Source organism: Protopterus annectens, chromosome 2.part0, assembly GCF_019279795.1.
Source record: "Protopterus annectens isolate FY-2018-M chromosome 2.part0, PAN1.0, whole genome shotgun sequence".
NCBI lineage: Eukaryota > Metazoa > Chordata > Ceratodontiformes > Protopteridae > Protopterus > Protopterus annectens.
In genome coordinates, this window is record NC_056728.1 from 1,428,082,320 (window position 1) to 1,428,097,702 (window position 15,383).

General features: G+C 41.9%; 1 protein-coding gene across 2 annotated transcripts in view; it reads right to left on the minus strand.

Moving 5' to 3' along the window:
- Window positions 1–15,383, minus strand: part of USP53 (ubiquitin specific peptidase 53) — a 1,362,943-nt gene that overhangs the window by 542,968 nt on the left and 804,592 nt on the right. The gene's annotated exons all lie outside the window — the stretch shown is intronic.

Below are 15,383 nucleotides of genomic sequence, written 5' to 3' on the forward strand. Positions count from 1 at the left end.
CACTGGGAGCACAAATATCGGTTCCTAAAATATATACATAAATGTATTAAGAGAAAAAAACAGGGTAAAGTAAAAAGGGGGAACAAATCAGAACTCTTTACACACTTGCCATGGAAAGATTTACATGAAATGGAGGCAGTTAATCATAAAATTCACAGAGGACACCAAAGTCCTCCAACAGTGCATGTCCCAAACAAATAGCTGGTGTCAAAGCCAGGGGAAAAAACTAAATGCCAATCATATCCTTCAGCAAGCATGACTCCCTTTTTAACAGTCACACTGACAACATACCAGCGAAAACTGATCCCATAGTTAGGGATTCTAGAACCTATGTTGACAATGAATTGTCCTTTGATCACATGTATCTACTCTTGTAAGAAAGTCTTGTTTCAATGCATAGATTATATCTTGCACCCAGGTCAATGGATATAACTGTTCAACAGTGCTTGGTGATCATTAGGCATAACACAGAGTATATGTATACGTCCAAGCACTTGTCATAAATGGACAACCACAACACTCTCACTACAAAAAAATAAATAAATAAATCAAGGCTCTAAGTTATAAAAAGTATGCAGACCATCTCACAGCCTTGCCCCTTCTCTCAATATCTCACAGGATAATGACAGGCAACCTCTGCCTCACATGTACAGCCTCACCAGACCAGAGTCTGACAGACCTATTATACTTTTCTAAGTCCAATGGCATCATAAATACCCTCTTAAAGGAGCTCATCTGCTTTGCAAAATAAATAGAATGTGATGGAGAGAGGTATATATCACAGACAATACCACAGTCTTCCACTCCAAAAAAAAAAAAAAAAAAGAAAAAGAAAAACCTATCTTACTCTATTCAAATGTAAGCCAAATGAATGTATTGGTAACCACAAATTCACCCCTGGTTAAGCACTTCTGTTCCTCATGGATAGGGGAGTCATGCAAATGTCCCACTATATACTGGCTTGAACCACCACTAAGTTGTTCACATGTAAATATAAGGGCTACAAACTACCACTGGATTGTAAGGATAGGCTTTCTTAAGATCCTCAAAGATCAAAAGCCTAGCAAGTACCTATGAATGCCCCCCCCCCTCCAAAAAGAAAAAAACCTCCATAAAATAACCAGATTCATAATACATCTTGTAAGACATATATTGGCATCCTATCACGACCATTCTAAATTCATAACTCCTTCACCATGTCTTCACCTTGCCTGAAAATACTGGTCCCAGTGCACATGATCCATAGCTCCACATCACAGGTCATCAAACATCTTATGTGCAGGATAACCCTGACCCCCTTCATGATTGCTCTATCTCAGGGAGTCTGGGCCTAGAACATCCATTTACTCATGATATATCCTACATTTTTAACCTGACAAACCCTCCTCTAAATGACAGATCTGTGTCATTAGAGGTTTAGCCCCTTCCATGGATGGGGAACCTGAAAACTTCCATCTCTCGGAGGTTACTTGCGATGATTGCACTTGTGCAATTGACACAACTTGGAGAACTGTTGTTAACATATATTAATGACTGGACTGGTGAGATAAAGAATAGTTGTGTAAAATCTTACCATAACCATAGATATCCTTCTCTTCTGTGTTGCAGTATTTTTTACATATGGGTAGTATTCCACTATTGGACCCGATGTCCGTTTTTGTATACAAAAGCTTCAAGCTACTGCCTGTACATGGGACGTTGCACATAGGCTCCTAGAGCATCAGCCATAAAAGGGATGTACACTTCTCAGAATGAAGTAGCCCCATGAGAAAAACTCCACAGGGAGACCAAGGAGACAGTCATCCAAAGAATGGGTAAGACGTAGGGGGAAGGCAGGTGGGACAGAATACTGCAACATAAAAGAGAAGGACATCTATGGTTATGGTAAGATTTTACACAACTATTCTGTGTCCTTCTATTCAATGTTGCTGTATTCTTTACATATGGGAGGAGTGCCAAAGCTGAAAGGGAACCCAGGGAGGAGGAATGAACAAAGAGAGATCAAGCAGAAACATTTTCCAGGAATACATGCAGGACTGCTCTGACCCTAGAGATATTATCCAACATGTAATGCTTTGTAAAGGTATGAACAGAAGACCAAGTGGCAGCTTTCAAAAATGGATTAAATATCCAACCTTGAATAAAAACCCTGAGGATGCAACAAATCTAGTGGAATGGGCTTCAACAGAAGAGGATAGGGATTTCCCATTAAAATGATAGGAAAACACAATTGTCTTACAAATCCATGAAGAGACAGTTTTCTTAGAACAGGCAAACCCAGAGCCCTGGGATGGAAAGACACAGTCAATCGATTTCCTGATGGTCTTACTTTTGTCAGGCTAGAACCTCAGCTATCAATGCACATCTAGGGAATGCAAAATTCTTTCACTAGGAGATTGTGGAGATGGGAAAAAAGGTAGGCAATTGAATAGCTTGAGTTAAGGAAAGATCATTGACCACTTTAGACATAAAGGATGGATTAGTTCCCAAAGAAACTGTGTCTTTATGGAAAACTAGAAATAGTGGTGAAGCCATTAATGCCTGAATCTCAGAAACCCTCCTGGCAGAAGTACTGTTTTCAAAGTACAAAAATTTAAAGAAGCAAAAGGGACCCGAGTCAACTTTTCCAGGACAAAATTAAGATTCCCTAGGAGGAGGAATTGGTTTCCTGGGAGGATTCATGTGTAGGACACCTTTCAAGAAAAGCTTAACCTCCAGCCTGGAAGACAATGGAGGAGAAAACGGCAGGCAAGCAGATAAGGCAGAACAGTGGACCTTAATATAAGAGTAAGAAAGACCACTGTTAAGCAATTCACACAGGTAAGATAACACCAAAGAAATGTCTGCCAAAAGGGGGTTATTTTTTCTTTTTTGGCACCAGACAGAAAATCTTGTCCACTTTGAAATATAAGACTTCCTAGTATTGGGTTTCCTGGCCTCTTGCAAAACCCAAAACATGTCCTTAGAAAAAAGGTGCCTAAAAGGAATCAAAAGTTGACCACACATAAGGTCAGCTGAAGAGTTAACAGATGTGGGTGAATTAGAGACCCCATTTCCTGAGTGAATAGGTCCATCTGGTGAGGTAATTTGTAGTGAAGGCCCTTGGCTAGACACAGAAGAAGAGGGAACCAATGCTGTCTTAGCCAAAAGGCAGTCACAAACAAGATTTTTGGTTTGTCCTGTTGAATTTTCAGCAGGACTATCTGAATCAAAGGGATGGGGGGAATGCATAAAGAAACATCCCCTTCCATGAGAATGATATGGCATCCAACTTCCACACCAGAGGGTGAGGGCCCCTGGCACAGAAAAGAGGAAATTGTCTGTTTTGAGGGGAGGCAAACAGATCCATCTCTGGCATACCCCAGCAGTGAACTAGGTCTAAGAAACACATCCATGTGAAGCATACACTCGTGGGATTGGTGGAACTGCTTAATGCATCTGACACCAAGTTCTGAGCCGAAGGAAGGTACACTGCATGCAGTAAGACTTTGTACTGAATAGCCAACTCCCATGGCTTGATGTCTAAGTGACAAAGAAGATAAGATTTTGTGCTCCCCTGCTTGTTTATGTACCAAAGAACTGTAGTGTTGTCTGCAAGGAGCTTGAGAAGAACCTGGAAGAAACACAGGGTAAAAGGCTAGAAGCAGTGCCCTCATTTCCCTATTGATATGTTCTTTCCTCTGAAAGGGGGCTCAAAGGCCCTGAATCTTTTTGAAAGCAAAGGCTGCTCCCCATCTTAAGTCTGAGGCATCTGTAAAAAGTTCCTGTACTGGTTGAGGCAGCTGAAGACGTAATCTAGGATTCAGACTGAGTTGCTGCATCCACCAACCTAGTTCTGTTTTCAAACAGGGAAGAATGGGAATGGCAGTCTCCAATGGAAGAGCATGCTGAGACCAGACTGTTTTCAGAAACCACTGGAACTTTCTCACGTGAAGTTTTGCAAAAGGCAACATGAGAACTGTAGAGGCCATGAACCCAAGTAGTCTCAGGCAGTGATGGAGGAAAGAGTTAGAAGTGATTCCGTGAAAGCTATGAGAGAAAGAGCTTTCTCTGAAGGAAGAAATACCATCATTAAATCTGTCCTAAACCTGCACCCCAAAAAAAATGGGATCCTGACTGGGTGATAGAGAAGACTGATTGTGAACCCAAAGTCTTGCAGAAAAGGAATAGCTAGATTCAGGTGTTAAAGCAGAAGACCTGGAGAGTTGTCCAAAAAAGCAGGTCGTCCAGGTAAGGGTAAACATGAAAACCTTTCAATCTTTGGAAAGCAATGGCTGGAGCTAGACACTTTGCGAATACCTTTGGAGTCATGGAAAGACCAAAAGGCAAGGGAACTGAAAGTGCCAAGAACCCATTGAGAAATGTAAGAACTTCCTGAAGAGATGGTGAAAAGGAATATGCAGACAAGTATCCTTGAGATCCAGTGAAGCTAAGAATGCTTGAGGAGGAACCAAAGGATGAAGAGACTGTATGGACAGCATCCTGAACGAAGGCACCACCAGAAAGGTATTTGACTTGGAAAGGTCCAAAATGGGTCTCCAAGGACCATCTTTTCTTGGGACCAGGAACATCCTGGAATAAAATCCCCTTTCCTGCTGTATTAAAGGGACAGGCTGAGTGGTGCCCTGGAGAGAAAGCTGAGTTAGCAGCTGAGGAAATAGGTGCAGTTGATCTGATGGAGATTGAGGAATCCCCTGAAAGGGAGGAAGAGACTTCTAAGTCATGAAGTAACCATTTTGAATAATGGATATCACCAAAGAATCCTAAGTGATCTCCTTCTATGCTGAAAGGGAAAGAGAAAGATGGAGAGACAGGGGAGTAAGACTTGGAAGTGGGAGCTACATGTCACAGAAAGCCTTGTCTGGAATGAAAGGGCTGCTGGACAGAAGGAGCAGAAGTCATTGCTTTAGGCTGAGATGGTCTCTAGCAGGTTTACATGCCAGAGAACCAGAGGAAGCAGCAGATGAAGTAGAAGACCTAGAGGGTTTCCTAATAAAAGGTTTTTTTGCAGGGAAGCTCCTGTGACATTTAGGAACCAGAGAAGCTAACACGTGCTTTAAATCCTGGAGCTCCTTGCCTTTTTTCTTCAGAGTTGTAAACAGTTCTGCAGCAGCCTTACCAAAAGGAGCAGAATTGTCCAAGGGAGCATCAAGCAATTTTGCCTTGATGTCATCTGGGAGAGCATGAAGATGCAACCAAGAATATCTCCCAAGAACAGGAGCAGAAGCTGCAGCTCTAAAGGAAGCTTCTATAGTATTGTAGCTGCATTTAATGGCATGCCTAGGGACCTGTGAAGATGCAGCCAAGACAGAAAGCGATAAGGACTTAGCTTCTGAATCAGGAAGCTGTGACAGGGCCTGAGAAGCATGACAAAGCAAAGCTAGAGAATACATAGACATGTGCGTCTGGCAATTAATGGCTCTTGATTGCCAGGGTGGAAGAGGTATAAACTTTCTTTCCTAACCTTTCTAAAATATTGCTTTCTTTGTCTGAGGGAAGTAGCTTTGTGGAAGGAACAACCCTAGAGAATTTATCTGAAGTGATAGAAACCACAGCAGGATCTGCTGAAGGGCACTTAAAAATTTGCAATTCTCAGGGACCATACAGAAATGGTTAGGTCATTTAGGAGCTGGTTCCTGTGAATCTGGGGTCTTGGAAGATGATGCAAAGACATCTAGGAAATCAGGTAATACTGGAGGGACAGTTGCAGGTGCAGGGGCCCCCACCTGAAATAAGTCATAGTATCTCTTTTGTTCCTCTGAAATTTGGGAAGAATCCCACTTAAAATATTCCCTCATCTTATTAACTGTTTCTCCAAAGGAGAGTTCTTCCATTGGTGAATCTCGCCCACTGAAGTCTTCCTCAGGAGATGCATATTCCAAGGGGGAAGGAATCTGAGTACAGTAAGCTAAAGAGTCTATCCGAGGAAAACCCCACGGAATCATCCTGAGCTGGAAGGGTGGAAAAAGATTCTGGGAAGCTGACGGCAGCACAGGGGTAGAGGAGAAGACAGGGCCAGAAATAGGAGAGGCTGAAGTTGTAAGCCTAAGGGCCATCAAGGCCTTAATAAGACATTGGGAGAAAACCTCCCAGCCTGATTTAGGAGTACTAGGCACTGTGGAATGCTTAGTTTTTTGTTTCTTTTTGGCAGGTTTTTCTAGGGCAGGAGGAAGGCCAGATGTAGGCCTAACAGCCGGAGCTTCCTTTTGCAAGGGGAGTGCAACAGTCTCAGAGTTCTTTGAAACAAGTAGCAGTGGTTCTTCCAAATCGTCTGAACTGGACATCTGCATAGCCCTGGACGTACTCTGATCCCGACTCTTAGCGGCTTCCATTGTGGTTCCTGTTGGAGAGTCAGACCCTACCTCCGACTGTACCACCTGGTTTTCATCAACCTCAAGGGGTACGTTGGAAAGAGAAGGTTAAGCCCTAGCTTTGCCTACCTTCCTCTTCAAGGATGGCTTGGAGGAACTCGCGGAACCCTCCATTGATTCCCTAGCCAAAGGATTAAGCCTCTGGTTTTTTAGATATAAGTTTAAGGCAGACAGACTAAAGTTTTAGGGATGAAGGCCTGACAGACAGAACAGGAGCAATGGTCGTGGGTAAGCCCTAAGCAAAACAAGCACAGCTCATGACTATCCTTATGTAGACTTTGCCTTCCACACCTACACTTGTCCTTTCCGGATTATATTAACAATAACAAAAGGCAGAAGCCACAAAATAAATCCCCAACAGGAAACTTACCTGAAGCTGACACACAAAATTCAGTTTCCAATGGCAGACTGAATGTATGAGTCAACCTGTCTGAACGGCAGTGAAAAAGTTCTGAGGATTGTACGTGTGGACGTCCCTTTTATGGCTGATATTCTAGGAGCCTACGTGCGACGTCACACATACAGGCAGTAGCTTGAAGCTTCTGTATACAAGCCAAACATTTAGTCAGATAGAGGAATACTAGCCATATGTAAAGAATAGTGCAACATTGACTAGAAGGACATATAATGTTAGGCAAGACCATTCAACCCCTATAAAACAAGACAATGCACCGACAACTTTGGAATTCTGGATGCAAGTGTTCAGCAATCTGAGGATTCAGAGTGTTTAGAAGGAAACTAAAAAAAGTGAGAAAGGAAGACGTTCACAGCAAATAAGGAAGAAAAAGAAACTGATAACTGTCTGTACAGCAAAGAGAATACGTGCCAAAAAGGACACTGCTTTGTTATGTAACACACAGATTACAGGGCATGAAAATATTTTTTTAGCAGAAAACCTTCAGTCTGCAGAAAAAGGCATAATTTTTCCAAAAGAGAAGGTAGAAATAAGAGGCAAGGAGCAGGTGAAAAGGAAGAAATCAAAACTGAATATGGAAGAACTAAAGAACATTACTGTAAGAAAAAAGAGAAAGACAGATGTTGACTACATGGCTCAAGCTGTCGATGTACAAAGCCAGCTGGATGAGAATTGTGTGCTTCCAAATTTAATACACAATTAAAAGTTGAAGATTCTTCAGATCTTGTCAGAAAAGATATTCTTGTAGTTGAAGATATGATTAATAACCAAACTGATACTTACACTTGCAGAGAAGACAATGAACACTGAATAGTATTATGCTTGCCAGGAGCAAAAACAGATGATCTGATACAAGTTGGAACTCACAGCCCTCTTAGATAGTACAGCTTGTACTGGTGTTAGGATGTATTTTCAGACATCACATATAAAAAGGATAGTCAGGTCACTGTAAAGGAAGAGAGTTTTTGAGTAAATACCTATAATGGAAAAAAATGTCACATTTAAAAAAAACGGAAATGTGTAGAGCATCCAAGTCTAGTTTTGGGAACACATGTTCAGACAGGATGGTGTGCATCTGTCAAGATCAGACAAGAGAATTTTTGCAGCAGATAAACACTAGGTATGATTTTTGCCAGGTCAAAAATTTAACAGCTCACAGACAGCAACATTTGATGCATCTCTGACGGCTGTTAATGCTAGGAGCATTAATAATAAAGTTTTTTTAATTGGAAAATGTGCTACGTTCCCACAAGATTGATGCTGTTACTGTTTGCGAAACATGGTTAAAGAACAGTGATTGGAAATCAGTTCTGTCGGGGTATAAATGTTTTTATTGTAACAGACATTCTATCAAAAAATCAGGTGGAGGTGTTATGACAGGGATTAAAGACAGTTATGAGACCTGTGATTATTATATATTCAGTGATAACACCAATACTACATATTATGTAACTGTGACAAAAACGACCCTGGAACATATATCAATTGTTGTAGTATATAGACCACCAAAGTCAAGGGCTGACGACCTAGAGGAATTCATACATTTCTTTCATGAAACACAGGAGAGAAGAATAATATTAGCTGGAGGCTTAAATTTACCAGAAACAGATTAGAATAATATTGATTCAACAAAATTAGTAAGTAAATTACTCACAATGCATGTTCTTGAACAACAATTGCTTCAGATTGTAAAAAAAAAAACACAACTACTAGGGAACAGAACATACTAGACATTGTTTGTGTTCCTAAAGAAATTGTTACTTCAAGTCAAATTTTACCACTATTAATGTGCAGTGATCATGGAGATATGAAGGTTAATTTGTTGCTAGATAATTTTGCCAAACTAAAATCTTAACCAATGCACAGAAGATTCATTACAGATTATATGCAAGCAAAACAATCATTATGTAAAACTAACTGGAATGTTCAGTGGAAAAACTGCAGATGAAATGTGGACATTTTTGAAAGAAAAATTGAGTACAAAAAAAAAAAAATATTTAACATCAGGATCTAGGCGTACAATGTCAGGAGATGTATTTCCATAACAACAAGATACCCGATTACGGTAAGCGACAAAAAATATAAAGAATTAAAGAGAGGTCGAACTACAACTTTGAAAACTGAAATAAACAAGCTGGACAAACAAATTAAGTATGGTGTGAGTCAAGATCAAGAAAAAAAAGATATTGAGCATAATAAGAAACCTTTTTATAGCTATATAAGACGAGGAAGTAGTAAAGACATACAAACTGATAAACTGTGTGTAGATTCTAAAATTTATTCTCAGATTCAACAGATTATAGATATAAATTCCAAATGCTCTAATAGTTGGCAACAAACTGTATAAAGACTTGATTAAGTTATTCACTGATTCCAGAGTCTCTCTCATGAAACTTTTAGTGGAGGACTATAAAAACAAGGTCTGCCACTTGGGGGAGGAAATTCATAAATTAGATCAGAACATCGACAGATATTGTTTTGCACAATTTAACAGTCTGTATGGTGGAATTACAGTAAGGCTCACTGCCACCATTGTAAATAGAAAACAAGGCAATCTACAAAGAGACTTGTCAGCGTATGAATCAGGAAAGTGCAGCAGAATCAGGAAAGTACATAAATGTAGATGTTTGAGTGTATTCACTATTGCAGTCATTACATTTGGGTTATCTGCTTGCAGCAGCCCTCCGTCGGCCTGATTAACAAAGTCTTGGGTCCTGCGTCGGTTGCTGTCCCTTCTTCCATGACGTCAGGTCGTCAGGGGATATAAAGCATGCAGTCGACGCCATTACATCTGTTTTTTCTTGCCCCAGATGTCAGGTGCCCCCCTAATGGGAAGCAATTAAATCTATAAATACAAGGATATACCTCCAACAAAAAAGCAAATACACCAAAAAGCTTTTAGAACACAGTAAGTTAGAGTAGAGGTATAGCCAAAAGAAGAAAGGGGGCTGGAGGGAGGGTAACCAGGCTGCAACAGTGAATACACTCGAACATCTACATTTATGGTAAGTGTAAACAACTGTACTATGTTCTTCATGTTTCACTGTTGCAATCATTACATTTGGGTAGATTCCCAAAGCTAAGGTTGGGAGGAAGAATTTAAATAGAATTAGGACCAGCTATAAGGCCCTGCAAGACTGCAGTGGCAAAACCAGTTCTGGATTTAGAGAAAATTGGCAAATGATAATGCTTGGTGAAAGTATGTACAGAACTCCAGGTAGCAGCTTCTAGGATGTCCCTAGTAGGGATGCCCCTGAGAAAGGTTTTAGAGCTAGATGCAGCCCTGGTTAAATGGGGTCTGATGCCCTGTGGGATAGGTTTTCCATGGTGTTTATAGCAGAAATGAATGCAGTGGCCTATCCATTTTGAAAAGGTTTGTTTTGAAATAGCTTTCCTCTCTGTCCCTGCAGCAAATGCCACCAACAGATATTCAGATTTCCTCTGAGGTTTAGTCCTGTCCAAGTAGAATCTAAGCTGTCTGTGCACATCTAAAGAGTGCCGTATCCATTCCCCTTTGTTCTGTGGGTTAAGAAAGAAGGCAGGCAAATGAATGGACTGATTAAGAGCCACACTGGATACCACCTTGGGCATGAAGGAGGGATTGCTTCTGAGGGACACCCTGTCCGCATGAAAGATGATGAAAGGTTCCACTGCCATAAGGGCCTTTAATTCAGATACCCTTCTTTTAGAAGTGATTGCTAAAAGGAAAGCTGTCTTCCAGGAAATAAATTTTAAATCTGCAGTAGCTGCTGACTCGAAAGGAGGAAGAGGGGGGTTTCTCCAAGACAAAGTTAAGATCCCAGGCTGGAGTTGGAGCTCTCCTTGGTGGCCTTAAATTTTTGGCCCCTCTGAGGAACTGCTTGTGCAGTGGGTGAGAGAAGAAGGAAGGGCTCTGTGCTATAATGAGCTGAAATGGCTGAGGCATGAATTTTGATGGAGGTAAAGGAGAAGCCCTTATGAAGCATCTCAGACAAGTACTGTAGAATCTGAGATAAACTGGGCACTGCTGCGTTCATTCCTTCATACTGGTTTCAGGCACAAAATCTTTTCCATTTTTCAGCATAGGATTTTCTAGTACTAGGCCTCCTTGCCTCTAAAATGACATCCATCACTGATTTACTGAGGGATGGTAAAGTAGAGATTAGGTAATTAGCAGGCTGCTAGGTTCAGGGTTTGCAGCTGAAGGTGCAGAATCTGGTTCTCCTGCTGAGACAACAGGAAGGAGTCTGAGGCAGGTGCCATGGAGCCAAGTGTGACACACTGCACAAGAGTGGGTACCAGTGTTGGCGAGGCCAATCTGATTCAATTAAAATGGTACTTGGCTTGCCCTGTTTGATCTTTAGTAGTACCTTGGAGGGCAGAGGCGGAGGAGGAAAGGCATAAACTGATAGTTTTTTTCCAGCTGAAAGATAAAACATCCACTTTCCAAGCTAGCTTGTGGGGAATCCTTACACAAAATTTGTCCAGTTGATGGTTCTGGGGGAGGCAAACAGGTCTATATCTGGGCTCCCCCACTTGCTTGTCAACATGTTGGAAATCCTTGGTTCCAATTTCCATTCGTGTCGGTCCATGGGGTTTCTGCTTAGTCCGTCTGCCAGTGTATTTAGTTTTCCTGGCAGGAATTGAGCTTGTAGATTCACTTGGCAGCTCAAGGCTGCGTTCCACAATGCCATGGCTAGTCTGCAGAGGTGGTAAGAATGTGTACCCCCCTGCTTATGTACCAGATGACAGTGGTGTTGTCCATCTTTACCATTAGTTGCCTGGAAGAATGTGGTCCTTGAAGGCTGTCAGAGCATTCTTTACAGCTAACATTTCCTTCTGATTTATGTGCAGGTGCATTTGAATTGGGTTCCATTTGTCCTGAATGCACTTCCCTGCCAGGAGAGCCCCCCATGCATAGTCTGATGCGTTGGTTGTTAAGATTTGGGTGGCATGAGGTAATGTGAATGGTAGTCCCCTGTTTTGGTGGCAGGCCTCTGCCCACCAAAGGAACTCTAGACGTAGGCAAGGTATGATAGGAATCCTTGCTTCTAGATCCTGTGAATGTTGACACTATAGGCTTTTGAGATACCATTGTAGTTTCCTCATATGCAGCCTTGCATATGGAATTAGAAGAATGCAGGAGGCCATGAACCCCAAGGCTTGCAGTATCTGCCTTGGAGATAGCTGGGTTTTTGTGGGCACTTGTTTGAAGTAGGTTGTCAAATGAATCTGTTTCTCTGGCATGGGGAAAGCCATCTGGGAAGTTGTATTCAAGCTTGCTCCCAGGAATATAATTTGTTGACAGGGTACCAGGTGTGATTTCTTTCTGTTTATGATGAACCCCAGACAAGTCAGTACACTTTGAACAAAGGCCAGATGATTCAAAAGAATGTCCTGGCTTTCTGCCTGAATTAGACAATCATCCAGGTATGGGTATATTTGAATATTTCTTTGCCAGCAAAATGCAATGACTGGAGCTAGGCACTTTGTGAATACCCTGGGCACAGTAGATAAGCCAAAGGGCAGTGCAGAGAACTGATAGTGCATGTAGCCTGCTTTGAAGCGTAAATAGCTTCTGCAAGACTCCCTGATAGGGATGTGCAGGTATGCTTCTTTTAAGTCCAGTGTTGGCAACCATGCATCTTTGCCTAGCATAGGAAGCAGCTGGTGAACAGTCAGCATCTTGAATTTTGGAATCACCAGAAAGGTGTTTAAAGTAGAAAGGTCCAAGATAGGACACCATGTATTGCCTTTTCTGGGTACTAGGAAAAGTCTTGAATAGAAACCTTGTCCCTTTTCCTGTTCTGGTACCAACTGAATAGCCCCCATGTTCAAGAGAGAGAGTACTTGATTTTGGGCCTCTGTCCATGGATTTGGGGGGTAGATCTGGCCACCTGCTTGATGTTGGTAGCGTGTGGAAGTGAAATCTGTATCCTTGGGACACTATATTTAAAACCCATTTGTCCTGGGTAATGAGATCCCAGTTTTTGGCCTGCAGACCAATCTTTCCGCCTAAAGGAGCATTCAGTTGGGAAGTGCTTGGAAGTTTTAAAAGCAAGTCATTGAGACAGTTTTCCATAGGGGGGAGTCTTACTACTCCCAGATTTTGGTGCAGAAACCCACCACTGCTTAGTTTTGTGTGTCCCTTGGACTGAAACCTGGGGTTTCTGCTGTGTCTGGGTTTGGCTTGAGAAGACCTGGAAGGGGCTGGAAAGGACCAATTTTTAGAGGGCCAGTGCCTACTAAATCTAGGAGGCTGAATGTGTAAGAAATCTTTAATGGTTTGCATAGATTTAGCTTTATCCTCCACCTTTTTGAGAACTTCCTCAGCATTGTTGCCAAACAGGTGGTCCTGATTTAAGGGAGCATCCAACAATTTAGCTTTAACATGATCAGGCAAAGATTGTTCCTTAAGCCAAGCATGCCTTCTGAGCACATACCCCATAACAGCAGCCCTGCAAGAGGCCTTTAATGAATCAAATCCACATTGCAAAGTATGTTTTCCAACCTGTTCAGCAGAATGCATTAAATCCTGTAATTCTTTATTTTCAGCACAGTCAGGAATCAACATCACTTTCTGTTTAAGCAATCCAATAACATGTAGTTGATACTTTAACATATGAAACTGGCAGTTTAAAGCCCTAATGATCAAGGTTGCAGAAGTGTAAACCTTCTTACCCCATCTATCCAGCACCCTGGAGTCTCTATCAGAGGGGGTTGGATTTTTAGCAGTAGAAGCCTTAATGCCCTTGGGTCCCTGTGAAATAGTCTCTGAATCCGCAATAGGATTTTTAAAAAGGAACTTGTGTGAATCAGGAACCCTGTAATATCTGTCAGGTTTTCTGGGAGCAGGAGGCAAAGAATCAGGGGCCAAACTAGATTCTGAAAAGGCATCATCAGCAAAGTCTAGTACAGGAGGTATAGCTAAAGGCCTATGCTGAGGCAGGAGTAAGAAATCCCTAAGCCTCTTTTTTGAATCAGAAAAATCCTGGCTTTCCCAGTGGAAATGCTCCCTTAAAGTATGTAAGGTCTCACCAAAAGAAAAATCCTTTGGAGGGGAAGCAGAGGGAATACAGTCCTCTGCATCAGAATCCTCATAAGTAGATAAGGGCAAATGCAGATCATCAGAAGAATCAGAAAAATCAGAATCCTGTTCAGAAGATTCATAAACAAATTCAGTCCTAGGTCTCTTAGAAGGGGGGGGGGTTGGCTTCCCCTGATTAGAGTTATAAGATCATCAGCCATTCTTATCATTTGTTTTTTAGGCATAGAGGCCTGGGCATGCGGCCTGGGCGTCGGTTTCTTAGGCATGGTTTGGGATTTTGGCCTAAATCGGTTTAATATACAAATCCGTAGGCCTGAATACACCCTCAGAACCCGGTGCCTGCACAGCAGCTCTGGACCCATCCAAGGTAGAGACATCTGCAGGTTCTACAGTTGAAGCATCTCATGGCATACCGGACTCCGAATGGGTCTTAGTAGAGGTCTGTGAGTCAGAAGTAGCCGGTATCAGGGGCTGCAAAAGTGCCTCACTGAATACCGGAGAACTGGCAACTGGCTTAGGAGAAGTGTCGTCGTCAGCTTTGGACCTCGGTGGCTTATCTCTGTCTTTATCTTTGCACTTTTTCGGAATCCCGGTAGTCGGATGGTTAACCGACGACATTTCTGTATAATCAAACCGAGAACCGAAATATTTAGAGGCAAAAATATACTGACGACAGAAAGTGCGCTGATTAAATAAAGCACAAAACCGACAGCAAGGCACGTCGTGGTCAGGGCCTAGGCAAGGAATACAGTATGAATGAAAATCTTTGTGAGATATTTGCTTTCCACAAGTAATGCAATTATTAACTTTTACTGATATCGGAAGGAGCAAGAAAAAGTTTTCCCAATGGGGTACTTAGCTTTAGTTGAAGACTTCGGTTCTGAAACTCGAAAATGAAAATTTCAGGAGTCGGCCGGCACTTGTGAATTGCTTCTGCTTCGGGCACTGCACGGCAAGAAAGCCTGATGTAATGGCACCGGCTGCATGCTTTATACCCCTGACAACCTGACGTCATGGAAGAAGAGACAGGACCCAAGAGGCCGACTGAGGGCTACTGCAAGCAGATAACCCAAATGTAATGACTGCAACATTGAAACACGAAGAACATCAGCTTATCTGCTAAAAAAGCAGGAAACATCTACCCAAAAATCCTCATTTCATCAGGCTGCCAATGCAGAATTTATTGCAGAGAATGAGATTGCTAACAGCGAAACATGGTTTGAACAACAAGATTGGGCAATTGTAGATAACAATAATCAGAACCAATCTTCAGTATGATCACCATCTCTTTTTTTGTTATATCCCCCAGCAAGCACATGGACTCTGAAATGGCAAATCAGGGGGAAAAAAAACAAGGCAGGGGGAGGGGGAAGAACAAAAGGAAAAATTAAATGAGATTTCAGAAATCCTTAATCTCAGTAACTTGATTTTGAATAATCACAACTCAGTTTTGGCCAAAGGGTTTCCTTTATCCCCTCACAAGCTGCCAACATCACGAAAGTTTTAACAGACTAAGTTGTATGTTTGGAAACTAAACCTACAGTTTATTTTGCATGACATCCCTCAATTT